This window comes from Zonotrichia albicollis, chromosome 13 (assembly GCF_047830755.1).
Source record: "Zonotrichia albicollis isolate bZonAlb1 chromosome 13, bZonAlb1.hap1, whole genome shotgun sequence".
In the NCBI taxonomy this organism is placed as follows: Eukaryota; Metazoa; Chordata; class Aves; order Passeriformes; family Passerellidae; genus Zonotrichia; species Zonotrichia albicollis.
Genome location: NC_133831.1, coordinates 18,909,114 through 18,934,586, shown reverse-complemented (window position 1 = coordinate 18,934,586; position 25,473 = coordinate 18,909,114). Strand labels below are relative to the sequence as shown.

At 41.1% G+C, this 25,473-nt stretch overlaps 1 long non-coding RNA gene across 1 annotated transcript in view; it reads left to right on the top strand.

Moving 5' to 3' along the window:
- LOC102072305 (uncharacterized) overlaps positions 1-25,473 on the top strand; it is a 43,877-nt gene that overhangs the window by 11,172 nt on the left and 7,232 nt on the right. The window contains exons 5-7 of the long non-coding RNA XR_012582505.1: positions 3,430-3,585; positions 7,110-9,150; positions 16,709-16,814. This is a non-coding gene — a long non-coding RNA (uncharacterized LOC102072305). The remainder of the gene's footprint in view (positions 1-3,429; positions 3,586-7,109; positions 9,151-16,708; positions 16,815-25,473) is intronic.

Sequence of the window (25,473 nt, the reverse complement as noted above, 5' to 3'; positions counted from 1 at the left end):
CTAATATTTTTGCTATTCCTTTTGTTATAGTAGAGACCTAAAGCACAAAAGCACTGCATCAAACACAAACCAGGATTATTTAGGTATTTTGTTACGTAAGTCTTCAAAGTATTTAAGTGCATTTTTAAAACTATTATTAAAATGTAATTTTTAGAAAATGTTCAGTGCCCAGAGTTTCACCCACCTGAGAAATCCCTGGAGTAGTTACTCTCTTCTTTTGAGTATTGACTCTGCTGGCCTCGTTCTGCTGCACTGTCGATCACTGAGGCTGCTTTTGTTGGCCTGTCATTCTGCAGAGATCAAAAGCACTGAGAATCAAGGCTTTTGTTAGCACACAAAAGCTTTGCCACCTGGAAAAGTGTGTCAGCTTTTTTGATTTATTTGTTCAAAATTTTTCACTTATTGCCTTCTGGGTCAAATGACAAGTATTTGGAGGCAGAGTGTAGCTTCAAAGTCCCCTTTTTTAAGGAACCAAATTATGTAGCTCGCCTTAGTAGAAAAAATATTTCTGATCAAGACAGTTTACTGCATCAGGTTTCTCAAAGGATGAACCTACTGCATCTCTAAGCTGTTTTTCTTCACTTGCCCGATTCATCTAGTGAAAATGGGGGGAGGCAAGTACAGTTATCAGGGCCCAAAGGCAGAGGATGAAAGTAGAAAAATTGGCTTCTCTCTTCATGACCCTCTCTTTGGGAAACAGCTTTTGCTTATCTGAAGGAAAAAAAAAAAAAGTTATTTTCTTCATTAACTTCTGAACAAGGAACTCTACACTCAAATCTATGCTCAGTGACATATTTTCTTCCTAGCTTTGCTTTAATACTTTTGACACTCCCCATTAAGCCAAATATCTTATAACATTCTCTTCTAGAAATCAATCTTTAGCAGCAGCTAGCCTGTGCTACTACTTTAGGAAAACACAGATATTTTAAATTTCTTAATGTTTTGCCTTAGAAATATCATAATGTGGAAATAGAGAGGTGGAAGTTTTTCTTAGATGTGCGCATGCCAGACTTGCTTGCTTTTGAAGAGCTGCGATTGTCAGAGGTCCAAAATGGGCCAAGTCAAATTAGCACTAATTAGCACTTCAGCAGCATCATTTGTGCTGTAAATGCTGAATTCACCACAACTTACTACTGCCTCATCGTGGCAGCCTGTGAATAAATCCTTAAGTACCTCGCAGATACTTTGATGTTTAGAGGGCATAAACCTTGCCATGGCTAAGGAGTGTGGTAGTCCACATTTATGGGAATCTGGTACGTTCAAAATGAAAAAAAATACTTCTTCCTGTTGCCAAGGTGAGAGTCACTCAATAATACTGACACAGTGTTTTCATATGCTACAGGATTAATTACTTTATTTTTGTAAAGCATTGTTCAAAATTTCCCTGAATTCTAACCAGTAGTTGCATTATTAATCTAGTTTGTAAACTAAATTCTGGGAGATTTATTTATAAGAAAGGGCTTTTTACACAGGCATCTGCCTGCCTGCTTGCCTAATTCCCCTCTCCCATTTAGAAATCTGAGAGTGAAGGTGGCTGCCTCTGAAACAAATAATGCAGAGGGTCCCTTAACAAAGCGAGGGGCTGCACTTGCTCTTCTCCTGCAAAATTCAGTGGTGCTGCTCCCTGGCTGGATGAACAGCTGTGGCAGCAGCCCTGAGCAGGAGGAAAAAGAGTGGGGACAGTGGCAGATGAGATGGAGCAGAAGAGGGAAGGCAGCATTTGGTTGAGCAGTTGGGTAGAGATGAATTTGAAGCAAGGGAGTGTTGGCAAAAGGTTTTTGAAAATGGTCAAAACATGGAACAGAGCTGATAGGATGTCCCATGATGCTGAAGAGATCAGAGATGGGCTGGAAAGAGTTGCATGAGGACACCTAAATACGTTTGATTTGAGTAATGTTCCTAATGCTTTATGGGACTACTTGAAGCACTTTTGCATTTTAATCATACTAAACCTTGTGACAGTAAGAAAACAAAGGAACTGTCTCTGCTTCTTCCCTGAAAATGTGACTCAGAAGCAAACTTTTTCTATCTCTGGCTTAGAAACCTGGTAATGCTCAAATGTTTTAAAACACAAACACACAAAGCCCCAAACCTTGTTTAATGCATCATCATGAAGAACTGACTGCATCTTTTTTTAACTGAGTGCCTCCTCCAAGGCAATGAAAGCTTTCAGTAGTAAAAGAAGAAACTGCCTTGGAATGGATGTTTTCATTGGTCATCCATCTACTGCACTGTAAAACAGTAAATGATCTTTTTGATGTCTCCTCCCAGCAAACATCAGTTCTCATTTTCAGGGTTTCTCTCTGGCAGTTGTGTACATTAGGGGATGCTGCTTAAAAGAGATAAAACATGCTATGGATGTGATAATATAAAATTAATGTATAATGTCGCTGAAGAAGCATATGTTAAATGCTTCTCCTAGGGCTAAGTAGGGTATTTAATCACCAAAGTTTTGGTCTTTGGCCTTTTAAAATGCTTGATTGCATACATTCAGGAGTCATAGCCCCCAGGGTGTTACACAGAAGTTTGAAAAGGTTGAGGTTTGATAACAGAACACTGCTTGCATTGATTTCTTCTGGTATTCACTAAAACTTACAAAAAAATTAAACAGCACATTTATGTTTCTACAATCTCTGTAACAGTAAGCACAGGGACATGGCCTTTTTTAATCTCTGAATTGTAGTTGTGAAAATGATGTTATGAGAGCTTGTGATTCAATATTGTATTTTCACGTCTTAACTGTTAAGAATAGTGATGTTTGCCTTAGAGTTTGAATTAAAAAAATACATTGTGTCTGGTTTATTATTATTATTATTGTTATTGCTCCTGCATTCTCATGCAAGCCATAAAACCATTTTAGCATAAATTCCTTACTTAAATGCTATTATTAAGTGCTATCAGGGTTGAACACCAGTCATTAAATCCTTCTGAGCAGTAACAACTGGGAGAGTTTAATGGAGCCCTCATCAAAGATGAACATGGAAGAAGATGGAGAGAAGCTTCTGTGCATGCTGCCTGTAGCCTGGAGGGGAACAGAGCAAGGAGAACCTCTATAATTTACTGTGCTTCTCTGTTGTAGGGAAAAAAAGAATTAAAACATGTAACCTAAACCAAAGCCCAGTAAAGCCTGTGGGAAGCTTTCTGTTAACTTCAATGTGCACTAGATCTGGTTGATAGATTTCTAAAATACAAAGCGTTTCTCATGGTGTGTTGAAGAGGTTTTTCCATGCAATGGACACACATAATGAGATCTTTCATTCTCTCCTTTTCCCAGATTTGGCCTTGAAGAAAACCCTAGAGCTGAATGTTGCTGAACTTTGGGCAGAGTTAAATTCTGACCTGAATACTGAGGACAGAGTCCTTGTGTATTTTTGTTTGTTGCCATGAAAGTTCTTTATCCTTTGCTGCTCTGTTCCTTATCATCTGCAGGGTAAAGGATTCTGAGCCAGAAATAGATTTGCACATGGAGATCTGGGCTGTGGAAGCAATAGCTCTTCTTTTCACCCCGCCAACAGGGCTGGCTGCTTCCCTCCTGCAGCACTGTCTCCATGAGAGGTGGAGGGTTAGCTCTACACATAGATAATGGTAAGTGTCTCTTTTCCTCAGCAAGAATGCACAAGGTAGAATACCTTATAGAAATTCAAGATTTGCCTTTCAGGCTGTTGGATATGAGCACACCAGCATGCCATTGTATCCTCCTAGTTGATTTTGTCATCTGATATTTAGTTTCTTGAGTGGCTTTTTGCACCAGCCACCTACACATCCCAAGTATCAGAATTTTTTTTTATTAAAGGGTCGGTTTCCTTTTCTCTGTGATTCTTACAATGTGATTCATGGGAGCAATGAGGGATTCTTTTTCTGCACAAAATTATTCATTGTTTAGAGAGAGAGATATCATTGCAGAGAAATCATCCATTATTTCTCATTTGGCACTTGAACACGGACTCTAAAAGTGTTGCAGTTACTTTTTGGATTGGGCATCTACTTTCCAGGATTTGGAGTGCTGCAGATTTCCAAAGGCCATCTCCTGCTTATATATATTACCATAGGTTTTCCCAGAAACACAACTGTTTTAGCTGGCTGCTAAAGTCACTGGCAAGCCTTGAGGAGAGAGGACATGAGGCTCCAGCTGAACAAGAGTTCTCTACATTTTCTGCTCCTTTCCATCAGAAGATTGGGGTGGAGGTGCTGTGTGGTGTTTGGGAGGGCTATATACTTACTCAGAGAGTGGGCTCTGCCCTGTAGGCAGCCTGGGACAGGGAATATGTTTGGAGAGAAGTCATCCACCCCCCTTTCTCAGCAGAGTTTGACTGAAGCATTCATTTTGCTGTCCCCAGCCAAGCTCTCAGTTCAGTTCCTACAGACTGGGAGAATGCTGCTGTCACCAGGGAGTCCTGGCAGCAGAGCCAGAGCAAGCCCCAGGACCTGCAACAGGCTGCCCCATGAAGTGTCCCCAGTTCTACTCCTGGCTCCTTCAATTGTCTGACAGCAATTTTTCATTTGGCTAGTTTTAGGACTTCCCTGCATGAAAGAGCTGGGGCAAACAGGGGAAGGTGACTTGGCCATTAATTTATCATTTTTTAGAAATTAGTCTGAAAGGTCCAGGAACAGATATGGAGTGAGGAAAAGAAGTGCCTGTGCCACCAAAGTGACATCACTGAGCAATTGTGTAAAGTTTGTCTTTCCCTTTGCAACTGAAAGTAATGACCCATCAAAGCTGCTGCCTCCAGTTGCTGGTTGCCTGTAAGAGTTTCAGGTTTCTGTGTTTTGTCCCAGGATCATGTGCACACCTCACAGTCAGTACTCAGCACACAGGGCAAAGACAGAGCACCTGCTCATGCTCACTTTAATTCCTTTAAGTGCTCTCGTAGCTGTCTAACTATACAAGCAGCACAATGGAGACTGACTTGTTTGCATTGCAGAGCCCTTTTTGATATTCAATATCCCAAATTATTTGAGTGAGTAGATATGATGAGAGCTTTATAGAACTGCAAACAGTCCATGAAGATAATACCCTGGGGCAGCTCATTTGCCTAACACAGAACATATACTCAACAGGTATAACACAGTACAAATATTTACTAAAATCAGTTTTTGGTGTTTACCTTGGAGTAGGAGAGTACATTCTGAACAATTATTCTCTTTTGTGCCCAGCTAAGCAATGCAGAACATATTCAGCAGAATCCTGTAGTCAATCCATGGATGCACACACAGTGAACTAAGTTAAAATGTATCCTGGCTTGTTATGCTGACCACAGGAAAAATAAAAGGTACAACTAGGCTCAGGATTCTAATCAAAAATTATATGTTTAAGCACAATTATGACTTTTTTAGTATATTTTCTCATAATTACGAAGACTCAGGTCAGAAAGCCCCTTGAAAAGTTTGCTGTAGCATTTCCAGCGTCTTGCCTAAATAATGAAGTGGATGTCTTTGACAAATGCTTATCAGCCCTGAGAATGTGGGTTGTACAGAAAAGCAGCAAGCTGCTCCTCATGGTGGGCAAAGCCTGGGCTCCTGGGCAGCACTGTCAAGGTCTCTCACAGGAGTGTTTGTGCTTCTGTGTCCCACTGAAGGCTGTTGGTGCCCCTGCCGCTGTGGCAAGGCGCTGCTGCCGTCAGAGGGGCAGGTGCAGTGTGCTACCAGAAACAAAAACTACAGATGTGACTCCTCTTGCTGTGCTGCATTGTGAATACGGGCACATTCTGCTTTTCATCTACTCCTTTAAGCACTTCTTCGGTTTCTGGCTTTGTTGAAATTGAAAGAGATGAGTTTGGAAGGATGCAGATGAAAATAGTCCACGGAAAGAAATTTTCAATGAGGTCACTTCGCTGTTTCATGAGATGAGGAGGAGCTTAAGGACAATGGTTCAGGCTTGCTAAGAATGCAGATTTCTGATAAAAGGTAGAGATTCTCAAACATTCATCAAATAGTTTATACCGGGGATGTCATGTTTTTCAAATACAGTACCATGTCTTTGTGTTGTAAATATAAATCATAAATTGAAATGAGGTGACTTAACAGTTAGTGTATGTACTAATTAGAGAGAGGATAGACCTGCAGTATCACAAAGTTCTAATGGGGTCAGGGACGAAATACTATGAGAAATACTGTTTTTTTCTCTTTGTCTGGGAGTCATTATCTATTTTAATTCCTCTCTATTGAAATATGAATCATGTGAATCCTACCTTTAATTTGTTTCTTTATCAGTGCTTTGTTGACTTCATAGTTTATACAAAACACAGCAGGGGAGAGCTGTGAGACTATGCATCAAGCATTATAATGCATTAGAGTAATCACTTTTCTCTCTAACACATCAGATTTTGTCATCAAGTTTTATGAGTATAGGCGTTATTTTTCTCACAATCTCCTGAAACTATTCATCTTAATTAACAGTGGTATAAGCTTCTTCATAAAGTTGGAATATATTTTATCATGAAGAAGTTTCATAGGCACCTGCCTATTATTTCTAAACAAAGAGATGAAAATTTTGCTGTGGTTCAGAAAGCTTTATTTTAAAAATTAACTTGAAAATGTTAGTGCAAGGTTAGAAGTTGCAGTATTTTCCGCTCAAGGGACCAAATGGTGAACTCTGCTTTGTGGTTCACAGACCTCTGAGAGTTCCTGAGCCCCATCCTCACACCTGGTGGACACTAATATGTGCTGGTATAGTGTCAGCTTCCCAAGGTATGCAGGCAGTTGTTTTTGTTCTCCCTGCAGTGATGTGACAGGTTTTCCTATCATCGTGTAGGTATTTGTAGGTATTTTTTTGTCTTTTGACCCATGTCCCAAAAAATGCTTTCTAATTGGGGGTTAGCAAATGCACCACAGTTTCAAAAGACAAACAATACAAAGATATAATCCAGCTGTAGATGGCCAATGCTATGAGTGGATTTCTTAAGTGCGTGCTCAGCTACTGCTCACCAAATTTTCAAGGTAAAAGAAAATTTGAGCCAAATAGTTCCTGTCTCCTGAGCAGTGCATGGTGGCAATCTGGGGTACCAGCTCACGAGCAGCAGCTCCCCAGAAAGCTGGCACTGGCCTTGAGAATAATTTTCAACACAGTGTTATTTCTAGCGTCATTCTTTTTCCTGTAATTTTTTTTTCAGATTGATGAATAGAAGACCCTGAATGAAGAGGTTTGGCATTTGTTTTCTTATGTGGCAAACAAAGAACAGCATGGTCATAGCAGTTTTCAAGGCCTCCTTATTCATCAGCAGCCTTAAAGTATCTGTGCCATGTCATTATGAAACACTGTGGGTATTTTTTTTCATCAGTTGCAAAGTAGGATTTGACAAGGGAAGTGCTCAAAGAATGATAAACAGCTGGAGACATCTTCTACATTTGAATACAGCATTTACAGATTATTTCTATTCTCACTTTTTTCCTATGGGGTGGTTCACTCCTTAAAACTCTCAGCATTATTCCAAGATATCCTTGCAAGATTTACCTTTGGGTGAGCATATCCCCTTCACCTCTAAGTTCTTTATGACCTCATGCTGGGTTCTGTGGGGCTTCCTGTGTTTAGAGTAGAGGCTGATTGTGTGAGAGCAGGAGCTGGTTGGCACTGTGAGGCTCCAGGACATCACCTGCCCTGCTGGGGCTGGCAGGAGCCAGCAGACGTGCTGAGCCTGCCCTGCCATGGCAGGGTTCTGTCCTGCTGGGGCACCTCATGTGCACAGCGGCTCTGGCTGTGCCAGGCTGCTTCATGGCTGCTGCCTGAGCACCCTGCACTTCCCTCTTCTGGCTGAACTAGCATGTTTTTATCTGGGTATTGCAGTCTCACTGTATGAAAAGATTATTTGAACTCTCAGAGAGCAAGGTCCTTTGAAATTATTTCTCCCCCACTGATGTTTTGTTTTCTACTGTTGGATTGAGGACGTGAATTTGGGTGTCAAAACATGTATCTCAGGTTCTGTAAAGGTGAGGAAGTCTGTGTTTGCAGTCAGGATCACAGCCTTGTGCAGACTGTGAGCACTCTACCTAGTGCTGGGCAAGACAGGTTTTAGCAGGTGCTGGCATTTATGGAGAAGCAGTTTGTCTGTTCATGGCACTCTGTGCAACAGCTGCATCTGAAATTTGTTGCCCTTTGTTTATAGACTGATCCTGGTATTTGGAACACTTAGAGTGTTTCATTGCTCAGGTGTCCAGAATTTGAAACAAAATCAATTATAACTGCTATAGGCAAGGGTGTTTATGGTCATAATGTTCCAATGACAGTGTCAGGGGAAAGCATCAGGAACTTCCAGCTAATGTTTATTTGCAGACATCTCTACACAGTCTTAAAATAGTGGTAATTGGTGCAGGAAAAGCAGGTACAGCATGATCTCTGTCCCTACAAAAAAGTAACAATATAGATAGGTAATATAACGTTAGAAATAGAAAAATAAGATGTGATAAAAAATCGCAAGTCATGCTCTAGATGGAAGCTAGTTGGTTTCAGTGCACTGGCTTCTAATGGCAATCTCTTTGCAGGATACTTCAGAAATGATGGATTGAGGCACACACATAATGACCTGTTCCAGTCAGGAGCTGAGACAGCCTCAAAGGGAGTTGCCGATGAGATCTATGGAATGGGACGTGTGAGTGTATACAAGAGCAGTGCTGGTACAATTTTGCATGTATATCTTCCTGCCAAAAAGTTAAAAAAAAAAGTCAAGACTGCACATTTTGGAGGATTAATCATCTGAGATTTTTCTCTAATTTATCACCAGCAGGAGTAATGTTCTCTTTGTTTCTGTTTTACAGGGACACCCACATAGCCTTTAAAAAGCATAAATAGAATTGCATCCACGCAGGCTGTGGGTCTGTGCAGCAGCTGTTCACATGACACTGTATTTTATCTGCATACATTTAATCATTTTTTCCTGAGCAACTGTCTCAATCTGTCAAAATATTTGTAAATAGATTCAGTTTCCAGTGAAATTTGCTTTCACTAGCACAATAGAGAGACAGGGAAGACTTATGCCCAGTGGGAAGAAAAAAACAGAATTGTTTTCCATTGCAGGTTGAACAGCTCAGTCCTAAGGCGTTTGCCTTGATGACTGTGTGAAGCCAGTGCTCTCACTTAGCAGCTACCTCATTTCTGGGATGAGGTGTTTCATTTCAGCAGACAGATTTCTCCCCAACTGAACAAGCACAAAGAGAATGGTAGGTAATAGAGGACAGCTCTGTATTTCAGTAGAGAAGGAACATGCCTGGAAAGAAGGGCTATTTGGCATTTGTTCCTTTTTTTCACCCTTAACTCCTTGTGTCCTTCTCTTGTGTCCCTCCTCTATGTAATGTGTTAATGTTTCCTTCCTACCTTTCAAACCTCCACAGTTTGAGGGTGCCTGGGAATTTAGTGACCATTTACTACAACAGCTCAACAAATGAGCTGATTACAACTTCCTGCCAGTTCTTCAGCAAATTCAGTCTGTGCTAGCCCAGCCTCTTTGTGAGTGACCCTCTGGGTGCACAGGTGTGGGAAGAGGATCACTTGAGCCTCTGGTCCTTCCAAACCCATCCTTTTTGTGAGATAACACAGATCCCTGTTAGACTCATCAGACAGGGACAAACAATGCTTCCTGAGAAAGGGGGGATGAGGGCAGGTGCCATCATGATGTGTAATCACTTTCCAGAACCATCCTGGAGGAAGTTTGTTAAAGCACAGCATGCAGAATCACTTTCAGAAGTGCAAACATACAAATAGGCCAGCACTGCCCAGCACACACCAACATGGTCCCAGTCTATTCTGCATCAGATGCCTGTGGGCTTACACAGCAGCTTCTGTAGCTGCAGTCAGACCAAAGCTGTGCACCTGGAACTGTGGAAATCCACATGCTTTGATTGCACCCTGAAGGAAACAAGCCTTACAGCTCCTATCAATATATTGAAATTTAACTCTGTTGAATCCAGAAAATTAAACAGAGAAAATCCAGATATCAAGTGCATTTTTAAGCCTTAAGCTGTAGCAATGAAAGTGAGAGATTGATGTGTTTGCTAAAGCAAGGGGATTTCAGTGTGCACAGGTTACCTGAGGCCTTACAGAAGGATTAGCAGGGGGAAGCAGCTGGTTCAGTTGGTTGTGTAGTTTGGTGGATGTCTCAGTTTGGGCAGGAGCTGCTTTTAGGGTGACAAGAGCAAAGAATGTCACTGCCTTACCAGCAGCACCAAACATTAGCCACACCATTTCTGCATAGTCTGGAGCCCATCCTTGAAGCCTCTGGATTAGGTCGAAGGTACCTTGTTTCAAAGCAGAACAGCTGACAGCCACCCAGTCTCAGCTCAGGGGGTTGTTCTGCCCCCCGGCTGGGAGCACTGATGCTCCTGATGCTTCCAGCTGGCCTAGGGCAGGCACTGGGACAAGGCCCCAGCAGCTCCAGGCCGGTTCAAGGAGCTCCTGCATTTCCCAGACTCATATAAACACCATATAAACAGTATGAGCTAGCCTGGGTGGTATGAGGCTTTCAGACATACTTGTCTTTTCATCAAGGCTCTTTGTTGTGTTCTGACAGCTACCAGCAATGTTAAAATGCATTTTAGACTAAGATCATACAGTCTGTTGATGTCAGAGCTGTGTGCAGGGTCTTTAGTACAGAAGTGAATTAGACCACTGATTATTTTGCTTATGGCTCCTTTGGTGCTCTGGACTTGGTACTCAATGATTAAGTGGCCAGATGTCCTGAAGCCATTGCATACAGCTGGACAATAAACTGTCTGCTACAGAGAAATAGCAAAGGCCTTCCTCCTTTATTAGGGTGAAACTGACAGTTTTATTGACTGGCTTTTTGCCTTGATCATATTTACAGTGTTCCACTAGATCTATTTAAATCGTTTCAGTAGCAAGCTGGATACTCTCTGAAAGCATTCTTGATTCCAGCCTGAAGAATAGGTAATGTTTAATGGATACAATGAGCTGCCATTTAAAATAAGCCACATTTTAATATGAAAAATAATTATTCCTCTGTAACAGCTGACAGTTTGTTTGCCTGTGGGTAAAATACAGCTTTGATAAAGTACTTTGCCAGAATGAACCCAACTACTTTGAGAAATACATTGCACTCGTAGATCAGTGCTTTCACTACCTGTGTGCAAGGTATGATTCTGTTTTTATACAAAAAATAATGTACTACAGATGTTAGGAGAACAAGCTAAATTAAAAAAAAAAAAGGTCAAAAAAAACCCCAAAACCTCAACCATAACAACAACAATTAGAAAAAAGAGCAAAAAGAGCAGTGCCAAGAGCAAGTAATGGCCCCCATCAAATAAATCAAATATTTGATATATGAAACATCCCTACAGTTTCATTTGTGGGGCTGTCTCTCAGGTTCTGCTCTTGTGGGCCACCACTGCTCTGTAAGCCATCAGAAGGACTTCTGTCAAACAGTGGTGAAGAGAAACAAAAGAGCTCCTCTTAAAAACACCCCCTAAACACATCCCCACTAATACAAATAAGCAAATTGTGTATCTGCATGTAAAATTAACAGTGATTGTGGCTTAATTGGTTGTAAATTAAACTATTGACAGAACATGACCTTGGAAGATAAGTTATTCCTTTAAAGACAAGATTTAGAAATGACGTTGAAGGAAATGCAGGCACACATTTGTGAATTTGCTGTCCTGGTCTGCTGCCCTGCGTGTACCACAACCCTACTGCCCCTGAGACACTCAAACAGAAGTGTTGGGGGTGTTTCTGGGGAGCAAGCTGACAGCCTCCACTTCAGTGTTTACCTTTGTGGCTGCGCTTAATCACAATCGTACCAAGCTTTCTCCTTTGTTGGTTTTATCCTTTTCCACTAATGTGGAGAAAGTGAGGATTTTACAACCACTCTGCTGGAAAATGTCACGTAAATGTTACTGACCCGCGTGGCCAGCAGGAGCTTTGCAGGGTACGCTGAGGGATCGGCCTGTCCCTCGATTAAAAAAAAAAAAAAAAAAAAGAAAGAAAGAAAAAAAGTACAATAAAATAAAACATTTCCTTGCTGTTATTTGGACACTTGGGTGAGAAACTCCGGCGAGGGGCGGGCGCGGCGTCGGCCGGTGCAGCGCCGGGAAGGGACAGCAGGTGGCGCTGCTGCTGCAGGAACCGCTGCGCCCGGCCCGCAGAGCGCTGCGCCGGCCCCGGGACAGCGGGAACGGGGAACGGGGAAACAGGGATCCCCTGGGCTGCCTATTGCACCGGGACACAGCGGGAACGGGGAACAGGGATCCCCTGGGCTGCCTATTGCACCGGGACACAGCGGGAACGGGGAACAGGGATCCCCTGGGCTGCCTATTGCACCGGGACATCAGCGGGAACGGGGAACAGGGATCCCCTGGGCTGCCTATGCACCGGGACACAGCGGGAACGGGGAAACAGGGATCCCCTGGGCTGCCTATTGCACCGGGACACAGCGGGAACGGGGAACAGGGATCGCCTGGGCTGCCTATGCACCGGGACACAGCGGGAACGGGGAACGGGGAACCGGGAAACAGGGATCGCCTGGGCTGCCTATTGCACCGGGACACAGCGGGAACGGGGAACCGGGAAACAGGGATCCCCTGGGCTGCCTATTGCACCGGGACACAGCGGGAACGGGGAAACAGGGATCCCCTGGGCTGCCTATTACACAGCGGGAACGGGAAAAGGGGAAACGGGGATCTTCCTATTGCAGCGGCACAGAGCGGGAACAGGGAACCGGGAAAAGGGGAAATGGGAATCCTCTGGGCTGTCTATTGCACCCAGCCCCGGGACAGAGCGGGGAAAGGAGGGATCCCCCATGCCGGAGGAAGGGGGATCTCTAGGAGAGAAAAGGGGGATACCCCCAGCAGGGAAAGGGGGATCTTCCAGCCTGGGGATCCCCCAGCAGGGAAAAAGGGGCATTTCTCAGGCTGCCTGTTAGCACTGGTTCACGCAAAACAGGGGGCAAAACCAAGAGTATTTCCAAGGACTCGTTTCTCTGGCTGTTAGTCTCGTTTAGGGAAAAAGAAAGTCTACAATATTAAGACCCACTCAAAACTAGCAGACTGTGTGCCTAACAGTTTGGCTAAGCCCACCCACATAAGGCTGTGCTCAAAACCCTCTTTGTTTTCAAATAACTTAGCTAAGCAGAAAATGACAAATAAAGAGCGAAAGGAAATAAACCCAAACAAATAAACAAAATCCCGCCCCGAATCCAACCAATCAGAAAAAGTTCTCCCACCGTCTCCCCCGCAAAAAAAGCCAAACCAGAAAAAACAAACAAACAAAACCCCTTGTCTAAGACCTGCATGAAAATCCTGAAAGACTTGGGAATGTCTCCATCCTCATATGACTGCAGGAGTTCTGGAAAAATGTGTGTGTGTGTATATATATATATATATACGTGATGATAGGCACAGCCAAAGAATAATACATATAAAATAGTTTCAGAAGAGAAGGCAAGCTTGGAAAGAAAAAAGTAAGCATTGTGACATATTTCAGTGTCCAGAATATGACAGCAAACTGAAGGGAATTGTATAGATATTGTAGAAGAAAGTTTATTCAGATTCCCTCTCCTGTACCAAGAATAGAACACAATCCCATTGTACCTATTATCTCATCCTGTCTATGACTTTGCACAGCCAAATCCTTAGCTATTATCTAGGTTGTTATGTCTCACCTGGCTTCAGTAAGTAATGGCAATATATACCAGCTGTGTCTCTTTACATATTCCCCTCCACTCCTGTCAATTCTTTGACCTTTTTGGGAAGCCCCTGTTTATTTGACTGGTTCTTCTCTCTTTCAATGGATTTACCTATGAAGATTTACCATCCTTTCCAGTCTCATGTACTTTGCACTGTTCATGGTCCTGGTTGTTGGTTCCTAACAGACAACTTTTAACCTTTAAAACCATTAAACTTAAAATCTTTTACCTGTGCTTGTTGTTTCTATTTAGGTACTTAAGCATCTCTCTCTAATTTATTTCTCTGTATTCTAATACCTAACTTAAAAGAAATGTGACTGTTCATTAAATAAACATTTTATGGAACTCCTTTCCTGCCCACAGTGTGTTGCTGAAAAGGCTCATATAAAAATTAGAGAATATTCCACATGTGATTTCATTGATTTTCCTTCTGACTAGAATAAACCTACTTTTAGTAGCCTTAAAAGTCTTTGTGTATATTACAGCTTACAAATTGAATGTGATATATTCACTTGTTTGCCATGTCAAAGGTGCCATATTTGTGAATAAGAATGAAAGAAATCTGAACTACTTAAGCACTGAAGTGAGCCAGATTTTCAGCATAACTTTGCAACTGTTTGCAGTGAGAAAACTACTGTGGGGGCCACCAAGTCCTTTGGTATCTAAGGATGTCACAATGGTATTTACTATTTAAAAAATCTGGACCTAAGTAGATGTGTAGTGGTCTTTTTTCAAGTAAAAGCTTATATCTGTTGCTGCTAAGAAAAAGAAAACACAGTAAACCAGTGTCTCTGGGGAATTGTACAGGATGCATGTGCTGCCTGAGCTGCTATGTATTAGCATAAATCTATGGGTTAAATCATTATTTGTAATTTGAAATTTGCCAAAAACCTCCTTAAGTGAGACTAGGAAGAAGATGCACAATTATTTTTGTTTTGCATAATGAGCCTGGCTAAGTAGAAGGTCACCTCAAAGTAGAATTTTTCAAGGATACCAACATTTCCTCCTCCTCTACTGTGTGTCGGATAAAATAGCTGGGTCTTGAGATGTCTGCTTCACTAATTGAAGGTCATATTAGCATGAATGGGTCTAGCCTTGGCTGATAGCTACCACTGCAATTTAGCATTGGTTTTCTTATAGAGTAGAAATATGTTTTTTTTACAAGAGTAACCCTTCCTAATGCAATCTCATCAAATGTAATGTAGAATGGTACATTTACATATATCAATAATTTAATCCTTCCCATTTAAAATAATTAGCATAAATGAGTAGAAATAAAATCCAAGTGATAGCAAAGATGCAATGTTATGGGTGCATGTATACAAAATATCACACGACACGGTTCCTGCAGTGAATTAAGGCTTTGTTGATCTTAAGCAATAAAAAAATCAATTGGATTATAATACACAGCTTCAGTGAGAGTTTCCAGGATCTTAGAAATTAATGCAGTGTTCATGAATATGGAAAAGGTTTCCTTGTGGGAGTCAGAAATGAAGTGACAGTGCAGCAGCTGGCCAACAAATCCGTGTGACTATTGGTACAAGGGAATAAATATCACCCACTGCTGCAAGCACAAGTTAAAGATGTGGCATAGACAATCAGTTTTTAAGTTGTCTCCTGTGCAAAAGAACTGTTGACTCAATCAAGAAACACAAAAATAAAATCTATTGCTAAGGCTTTATTGTGGGGCCATAGCATTCTTTTGAAGCTGCTGCTGCCAGGAGCAGGACATTCACCTCAATGATTCATTGCCCCTAATCAGGTCAGGTGTTCCTTATAAACCTAAAACCAGCACTTTACCAGATACTTAGGTTTTATTTTAGCATTGAGAAGTGCTCTGAGAAAGGAGTATGACTCAGGTTCCTAGCAGCTGTAGTTTCTATTCAAGCAGTGAGAAGTTGGGTGCATCTTCAAAGTATTTAGAGCTAATAGAAAACAGAATCTTTTGAAATTCATCTCAGCTAATAGAACCATGATCCTAAATCAAAGTTCTCTGTAACTGTGCAAATTCTGTCCAGCATAATTGGCAAGAATTGCTGTCCAGGTGTTAAAAATATCAGTCACCTCAGATAAGCTGTTATCAGGTGTGCAAATTGGTTTGCAGATAAAATAGCTCTTGACAGGTCCCAAAATTAAAACTGCCTGGTTTCATGTGGGTTTATTTAGCCCTACTCCACCAGAGACCCCCACCTGAAAGTTTTGCTTTATTGATTTGGGACATAATGGAGAATTAGATTAATGACAGCTGGGGTAGTAGCATTGATATAGCACGTTAGGAAAAGGAGACACTACAGCTCATGGGTATCACTACATGACTCTGGGAGGGGTTTGTGTCACAAGCTAGATTTCTTGTGAAAACTTGTCAGTACAATTGGTATTCTCAATCAAGGGTTTGGGTTTAGGTTTTTTTCTTGCATTTGAATGAGAATAAATTATGACAGTATATATAGCATTTGTTTAGGGAGAAGGATTTGGGGTCCTACTGGAGAATGCTGAGCAAGGAGATGACTCTGAAGGTATGCCTCTCTATTTTTGAGTAATTGGGTAGCAGGCTCCCAAGGCAATTTGTTTCTTATAGAATCTTCCTTGTGAAACTCTTTGTTGAAATATGTGGATACCTGAGATGTGTCACCCTGAGAAAAATCAACATAGGATTTCCTTCAATTTAATTTTGTGCACATCAACACATTTCTTGATTAGACTTCAAGCTTTCAAAAAAGATGTCAGTGTTTTCCTGCAGTAAAATTAGGACTTAAATCTTCATCCAGTTGCTTTTCTCACGGCACAGCTCTCTGTGGACAGAAGCAGACAATGTGCACATGCTTTGTTCTCTATCCACATCCCTGGCATATGTTCAGTGACATTCTATAGGCCAAAACATTTGTGCAAGCTCTGGTTTCCTAAATGCTGTCAGGTCAGAAAAATGATTGACCAAGTTCAGGTGGCCTATTTTTCATATTGTTGGGTTTTGGGTTGTTGTTATTGGTTTGTTGTTTGTTTGTTTTTTTTTTTAATAATTGGTTAGAACAAGAAAAGCTTCATTACAATCACAATAGATGACAAGCGTAAACCTTAATTTACAGCTGTGGGGGAGCACTGTGTTCTGGATTACCTGTCATTGAGAGCAAGCACCTATCACTTCAGCATTACAACAAAGGAGAAATGGAAGGCTGCCTTTTCTGCTCCCAGGTACTGTTCTGTTCTGCAGTGTCATGGTAAAATATTAATTACCTTTATCAGAACAGGATTAAACGTGGAACGAATGATTAATTATTTGACACTGGGATAGATTAAAGTTTTGTTCAGGGTTTATGTATTCATTAATTACTTGTTAAATCAAAGAGAGGAGGAGCAGTCTTTTCAGCTGCATTAGTGCAGTGATTTGTGCAATTTATTTGGTATTTGAAGGTGCTTTCTGTAACAAAGTAATTGTCATGATAATATATTCTACTTAGTGTGTAGTGCAGAGTTTACTTCCTTGCAGGTCTTAGCCTTTTACTTTCTTCTTGTATGATGTTTTGAAAGGTCATTGACATAAGGGTTAATGTAACACATCCTTGGTGAATTTTTGCTATCAGAGCAGAAGCAGTTGGCTCATGCTCCCAGCAAAAGGACCTGCCACCAAAACAGCAGGTGAGAGTGAGCCTGGATGGCTCCTTGCCCAGTGCCCCACTGGTGTGGTCATCCTGTGCCACAGTGTTGTCATACAGGTTGTGTGAATTCTTTACCAGGATGTAAATATGAGGAGGCTCATATTCATAACTGTGTCTAGAACGTGTATCTTAGAGTTTTTCTGAGCTGACAAGATTTTCCAAGCAAATCCTTAGGAAGGTTCAACTTTCATGGTGATGGTTCTCTCTGCCTGGCCATAGTGCCTTGTGGTATTTTCACTTAATTTTTGTTGGGGTGATGTCAAGATTGACTAGTTATTGCTGGGACTGCTTGCCTTTGATAGCACTTGATGCATACAGGTGCATTGACTGAAGGTTTCTAAAGAGGTTCGGCTTTGCCCTGTCCTGCCTCCCTGAGCAGGAGGTGGCCACACTGTTCTTCCTCACTGCTGATATTAAATAGCTGTTGTGTTGTCCTCAACTGGGAGAGAGGGGGAATTTGTAGCCATATGTGCCATTCAACCCTTCGCTGATACTTTGTGAATGACAGAAGGCATCATGTGCATGCATTTGTTTTCTTTGTATAAGGAATTCCTTCTTTCTCCTCAAAGGACCTGTTTTCATGATATTCAGTATTTAAAAAATGGAATCAGGGCAAGGTTTCCCCTATGTGACTGAAGATTTACTAATATAGCCAGGTAAATATTTATCCTTCAGCTCTTTGTTTTCTCTGTTCACACTGCACATTGAGAGCACAGAATCACAAGATGTAGTGTCTGAGTGTTTATAAGTGCAGAGGTTGATTAAGACCAGATTCTGACTGGGTCTATATGGATGTTACCATGTGAAGAGAAGATAACATTACTGGCCAGAAGCCCAGGTACTTCTAGAAATGAAAAATGGAGAAAAAGACTGAAAACATGTGAACACATTTGATAAGATCACACTCCCCCAAACCCCACCCCCTGCCCTGCTCCAGAGAGCTCAGCTGGTTTGGGCATTGCAAGGCTGCAACTGCAGTGACATGGTTATGGCTTTAGGAAAGCCCTAAAATTCCAGGCCTTGAGAGAAAACATAACCAATGTAGCACTGCTGAGAGATGCCAAAGAAGGTGTCACGCTGAAGATGAGATACACCACACTGGATCAATAAATAGCCCTCTGACCAACTGGAAACTGGTGCTGATTCTAATTTCTGCCTCATTTAAATAAACCCTTCAGTATCAGAGATCAAGTTGTGCGTCCCAGTGGTGCTGTGGTGCAAAGGGATATTCACTAGCCTAAATGTAGGGGACATTTTGGGGCAACATGCCTTTTCTGCAAAGCATTTTCCAGATTTTAGAGGCTGCTGGATTTGTGATTTGTCATATTTATTAGTCAATTCCCATTCCTCACCATCATAATTAAAAATGACACCACCAGTTTTTGCATCCTGGACTGTGTTATATTGGTCTTAGTAATAACGTTCTTTATTTTTAAGTTGAGAGTGTTTTGTTTATGTTCTCTATCCACCGGGGAAAATATACTTCTGCTATTGCTGCAATGCACAAGGGACAGTTAAATCTAATAACTTAATCTAGACTTCTAGAAACAAAATTAAATTTTCAAATAAAGGCAAACTGACAGCTAAGGCATAAATCTTTTATTTAAAATAGAAAATAACTCTGTTCAAATGCAATCAGAGAAGACAGATGTAGGTAAAAAACAAGTAGAGATAGGATATATGGTGCATAAATTTGCTATGTCTGTGTGATAGATCAAACAAGGTGACCTTAAAAATGTTGCTAAAACATCAGCTAAAATAGGAAATTTGCATATATTTAAATACTGCTTGTTAATGAAAGATGGACTGGAAAGAATGTTAGTAGTGAGAGGAAAATATAGCATGGGTGTAGTGTGCAACAGAAAGGTCACATTAGCTATCAGTGGCTGAAACGTAAATATTTACTAGTTTGAAGCTGGCAGGAAGTACTAGAAATAAGAAATATTATCTTCCAGTACTTAATTTATCTTCTTAGATAAAATATTTAGCTGATAAAAAAAAGATCTTGAGTCAGCAAAGTTCCTAATTAACCAAATGCTAAAAGTCAGCCATCCTCTTAGATCCAAATTACCTTAATGGGACTACTCACAGATGCAGTTTTACTAGAGACAAGGGCAGGCCCCTGTGATGAAGCATGTTATCAAGATCACAGAGGTTGCTATGAAATTTTATCTACCTTTGCATTGGTAAAAAGAGATGTTTATACTCAGATTTCTCAAGTGTATTTCATTCTCTTTTCTTGGGTGCAATTCTGTGGAAGAAACTTGAGTTTCTTTAAGTGTGAGATCAGATTGCTGCCTGGGAGATAGCATTTATTTCCAACTCAGAAGAGAAAATGTAGCTCATCAAGAGGCCTTGATATTAAATCACGAGGAGCTCTTTTGTGTAAATAGTCTTGGACAAAAAGCTGGCTGGGGTTTCTTCATTCTTGCTGCATTCTTTCCTGGAAACCTTTCCATCTGTCCCCCTGCCCTCAGAGCAGCGGTAAGCCATGCTGCTGGCCTAGGATGTGTTTGGACTCAGGTCTAAATTCATTCTGCCCAGGTGTCTGCAGTGAGCCTCATCTGCAGCTTTTTCACCACATCCTCACAATGGGAATTCTCCAGCTACGTAAGGAACGGCATTGGCACCTCTTGTTCAGCTCCACTGCCCTTAAAGAGTTTGAGACTGGCTTGTCCATCTGGTCATCCCTAGAAGTACATTGTAATTATCTCCAGGTTCTTAATAAATCTGGGTTTTCTAGAGATTTCCACTGTAATTGGATCAGTCGTTAATGTAGCCCAGATTTCCCACTGTATTCTGCTGAGATTACATCTGTTCCCATACAGTGACCCAGTTAGAGCCAAGACACCTGTGTGACTGTGACAAAGGAAACCCATTTGTAAAATGTTATAAATATTTTGATGTACAATATCATAATAAAAGATATTTAGTTAGTGCAGGCAGCATCACCCAGGACCTGGAAACAGCAGATGGATGTGCCAGTGGCTTCCCAGCACTCCAGACATGGAGACTGATAGGCACAGGGGATTTATCCTTTCAATTTCCTTGTTTGATGTTTTCTATCTGTTGTTTTGCTAGCTCATTAGTGTTCTTTTGTGTAGGTTTTATGAATTATTTGCTTTTAAAGTCGAATAATTCTGAAAGGTCTTTTTTTGTATTCATTGCTAGGAAGAGTGTAAGTCATTGATTAGTGACAAATGCCATCTTTTGAGAAGTTCTCTTAATCTTTGGGATGTCTGTTTTGAAGGTCACTTCCATTTATTAAAGAATTGCAACTGTACACCTGAATATTTCATGAATTGCCAGTATTGTTTCTGGCCTTTGCAATACTTCTGCCTAGGGAAGGAGACAGATAACAAAGATTTTTAACATGTTACCCAGAAAGCTACATACTGACCTAATATTATGTTGTCATTGGTCAAGTTGGATTGTTTCTGTCACATTTCTGTTACATAAAGCAGGACAGCAGGACAAATCAAAGTCTGAGGTGGTGCATATAACAGGAATCCTGTCCTCACACTGAGTGTTGGCTGTGTGAGCCTGTTCCAGTAGTAGCATAAACCTCTGCTAACAGCTGGGGTGAAAATACAAAACCAGACAGCAATAGAAAATAGCCAGAAGGGCTTGCAATAAAATTGTGCAGATTAATCACAGGATTCCCTTGAATGAGTGGCATGCCATAGATCTGGGGCCTTTTTCTTTGGCCTCAGTTGCTGAGGAATGTTGTTCTCTCAGTAAGGCAGGATTTGGTGCATCATAAAAAGCACAAGGCTCTCACTTTTTCTGATGAGGACTCTTGCTGCCCATGGCAGGGGCCTGTCGTTCAATAAAAAGGTCTAAGACTCAGTGTCCACTGGTGATTTGTGTTTAGGTGTTTTCCATTTGTACTGCCTCACCTCATGGGCAAGGGCTGTCAAAGACAACCCCTTCTCACTGTGGGTTCATTAAATCCAGGTCATCTAGAAAAGATTTGATCTGTGAAAGAAACTTTTCTATGTGTTGTTATAATAAAACATGTATTGGTAGGAGTCATTTTAGAAATGCTGCTTTCAGGACTGCATTAGTGCAAAATTTTAAATTTACTCTATACTCTGAGCACTCTGGAAACTCAGCTTCCAGGATAACTTGAACTTTATTCATATACCGTTTTCTTCAAACTTGAAAATTTTGGCTGCCTTGTAGACAAATTTAGGTTATAGAATCATTAGAGCTTGCTCATTTAGGGAAATTAGGTTTATTTGTTTGCAAGAGGCCTGTTCAAAAAATGATACACTGTTCCATTGTGTTCTTTCCTATGGATTAGCCACAGTAGAGTATGTGTATTGGGGCAGCAAAATACAAGGAGACAATTAGCTTTTCTACCAGAGACTAGTTTTGTTAACATTCCCTTGATTTGACAGCTGGAATAGATGAATGTCATTACTGACCTTTTCAGTTTTACAGCTTCTTCACTTTCATAATTCCAACTCCTGCAGCTGCAGCATGGAAATGAACCTTAATAATGTTCCCCAAACTCTTGAAAATACATTACTTACCAGTTACATTTTACAATACTCTAAACAGTCAGAACCTTTCATATCAATGCTTTTGAAACTATAGACTAAATGCAATTAGCATTAGCAATTATACGGTAGAAATTTCTTGACTGCTTTTGTGAAGCAGATCTGGATAATCAGGCATTATGTATCCACATTTCAATGGATGGAAAAATGAACATTTTCAATGATGATAGAAAAAGATTTTCCTGAGTTTTAATTATTGCTGGAAGATATTCTCTAGGTTCTGCCATTAATGCTTTTCATTTAATGTTATAGGGTCAAATACTGCTCACTTTAGCAATGTGAATAATTCTACTGAAGCTAATATAAGTAACTATGAAGAGAAAAACCAGTTATAGAATGTAAATTGCAAGGTGCAATTGTGTAAGCTAAGGTGTCCCACTGAAATCAAAGTAATGACAAGATGCTGTTCTAGATGAGACTGATGTTGTTCTTAGAGCAGTTAATCACAGTCTGCATTTATTTTAATAAAGTACTAGTTAAAAAAGTGGGTTAGAAGGGATTCCATAACTATGGAGAATGTGAGGTTAAGTAACTTAAAACTGTTTATGGGAGGTGGTGGTGTTTGTTTTATATACAAAGTAAGACTAGTTCAGATTTGACTATCCAGATCTGATAAAACTGTAGGACTCATAAATGGAAAGCAAGGTGGGATTGTACAGAATAGCAAACTTAACCTTAGAAACAGGAATCCAAATTGTTAGTGATGTTACTTGGTGGGCTCAGGGGGTGACTGTGGGGCTTACAGAGGAGCTCACCAGCAATAACCTCTTGCTCTTCCTCCTGCCACACAGCCTGGTTAAATCCACAGTGTATTAACCACCTTTTAACATGTTTTTACAGTCCTTTTGAAAGGCTTTTTTCCCAAGCTCTTATGTAGCTAATGGGTTGAGTCTCTTCTGGGAGTTCAAATATCCTAATGAGATTAACTCATTAAATAACTGCCCATGAATTCATTCTGATACTCTCTTTTACTTGCGCCACTGGAAAGGAGAGCTGTCTGAAAATGTTAGCCCTGCTTGGAGAAGATTTCTCTTTGAATCTTTTTAGTCTGTCACATTTCCCACCCTAGATAAGTCAGCATCCTTTCCCCATCACACAAATGGATTGGTCGATGTGTAACAGTCTTCCTCCCTTCAGGTCGGTCAGGCAAAGGTGACAGGTTCTGCCCTGACATTGCCTCCTTCCTTAAGGAACAAGACTTAAATCTCCCTGTGACTAATTAGTTGTCTCTCAAAGGATGGATTTTGGTACTCACACAAACAGAATAGCATTGTTGCCTTCCACAGATCCCAAGAAGGAAAAAACAAAGGGACTTCACCTCAAATTTTACAAATTAGCAACATCCCCTCCCCCGCAAAGAAAAAATACAACCAACTCCCAAATAAAATATACATGTTCATATTATGAAACAGCAAACACCACAGCAGAAAACACAGAATAGCACTGAACCTGCATACTGGTGTCAGGTGGCAGGAGGCATTGCCTCCTTCTAACAGAGGCAGTCCAAGTCTCATTTCTGCTGCCTTATTTATGTCCCAGTGGTCAGGAGAAGTTTATGAGTGAGTGGCTCTTTGGGGCAAGGCCAGAAAGGAGCTTTGTTTTGGAATGCCTCCTGCAGGGAGCAGACGAGCCTTGGCTTGGGAAGAGGTGGCAGAGGTGCCAGGAAGGAGTCCAGCAGCGAGATCTGGTTTGGCTGTGGAGTTATGCTGGTTGCTCCAGTTTCAAGAAACAAATGTTCTGTCCCTGGACAAAGGACTGAGTAGTGCCAAGGCTGTGAGATTCCTTTGAGGAGCTGGCTGGCTGCTTGGGTTGCTGGCACACTTTAACGAGCCTGGGAGTTTCCCAGCACGGCTCTCAAGGAGGGCTCCAGAGAAACAAGGAGCTGCTGCAGTGACCTTGCACGTCCGCATGGGCATGAGTGCTTTCAGGAGCAGCCTTTGGGAAAATAGCCGAGCAAAGCTCTAATTTGAGAAATCCCCACAGCACAACCAGCACACAGCCCCACTGTTTAAGGCATGGTCTGAAGAAGTTTGATCTTTCTGTCTGGTTAATGAGCCCACACTTGAAAATGAGACGTGTTTTTGTGATGCCTGATTAAGACCGTACTGTTATTGTGATGACACTAGTGTAAAACCAATAATTTCATTTATAGTTCTTAAGGATATAAAACAGAATTACATGCAATGTTTAAAAGACATACGGTATTTTTCTTATAGGCTATGTTGCTCAGGTGTTTGCCTACACACAGTCTTTCTGCTTGTTTCTAAATAAAGCTCTGCTTTCTTCATAGTCATCTGTCCAGGAAACTTGAAGGGTGCTCTGTTTGCTCCAGTGATGAAATCTGTTAACTCAGAAGTTTGATTAATATTTATAGTAAGACAGCACATTGATGCTGATTTAAAAGTGAATGTACACAGTTATCTCCCGTGCTTTTCACAGATATCAATGATGACAGATTTCAATACCACATTCAGAATTACTTTGGGAAAGGATGTGCTGAGCCCAGCATGCAGTCCATGGTGTGAGGTGTGCTCTGGAAATGCAAAATAACAACAGCTTATGTTAGTAGCATAAAGCATTGATTACATGTGCTTTGATGTGAAGAGCCACACCACTGCCTGAACTTGGAGCAGCTGTCAGGGACTGAGTCACCATGTGATGTTTTTAGTCAAGCAGTTTCTGAATCATGGGCCTATAATTGCTTCAGATTCCTGTTATTGATCTCTTATGTCAAAATAATTGAACTTTATGGCTGACTTCTGATGCTTATTGAGAAATCATATAATCACTTCCAACTAGCTGGGAGTCAATCGCAGTTGAGTACATATCACTATTAAGAGTGCTTGATATATACATTTTCTTCCAAATAAAATCAAGACCTACAATATATTAATAAATCTAGCAGTCTGCATGTGTGGTCCTAAGTTACATAATTACATCACCCAATATTTGTAGTACCTGGAATATCTGTTATGTGCTTGCATATAAAATATACCAGCTGCAGTCCCAGCCCTCCAAGCTCTGGGCCTCTGTGCCTGCAGAGCCTGGCAGGGTCTGCATGGATGCAGCAGCTGGACACACAGAGCACAGCTCGAGGTCTTGCTGGCCCAGCAAATTCTGGAAAATGCTGGGAGCCAGCACATTTTATTGTGCTGAGGCTGGTGGGGACATGTCCTATAAAACACAAAAAACCTCTTCTCTTTCCATTTGAAGTTCACACCAGTCTGGAAAATCCTGTATATCACTTTCTCTTTTTAGCTTTGCCTTTGCTCCTTTGCTTATACCAATAAACTGTCTGGAGTCTTATTTACAAACCCTTGTATCCAGCACACAGACATCCTTGTCCTCCTTCAGAGTAGACATAAATGCACAGTCTCTTCTTCAAAAAGCTCATACTCCTACATTTCCACAAAAACCTATCATTTTTGTTGACTACAGGGTGGTGACAAATAAACAGTTGCAATCCTTTTCAACAGGCAGCTTAAAAAAGCTCCCCAAAAAGCTGAGACTCTTTTCTAGAATGATTTAAAGCTGAGAATTTTTGCACCCCACTGCTGGTGGGGAATAGACTCTATACATGCACAGCGCAGGAAAGAGACTTAGGAGATAAAAGATGTTTTACTTGAAGGT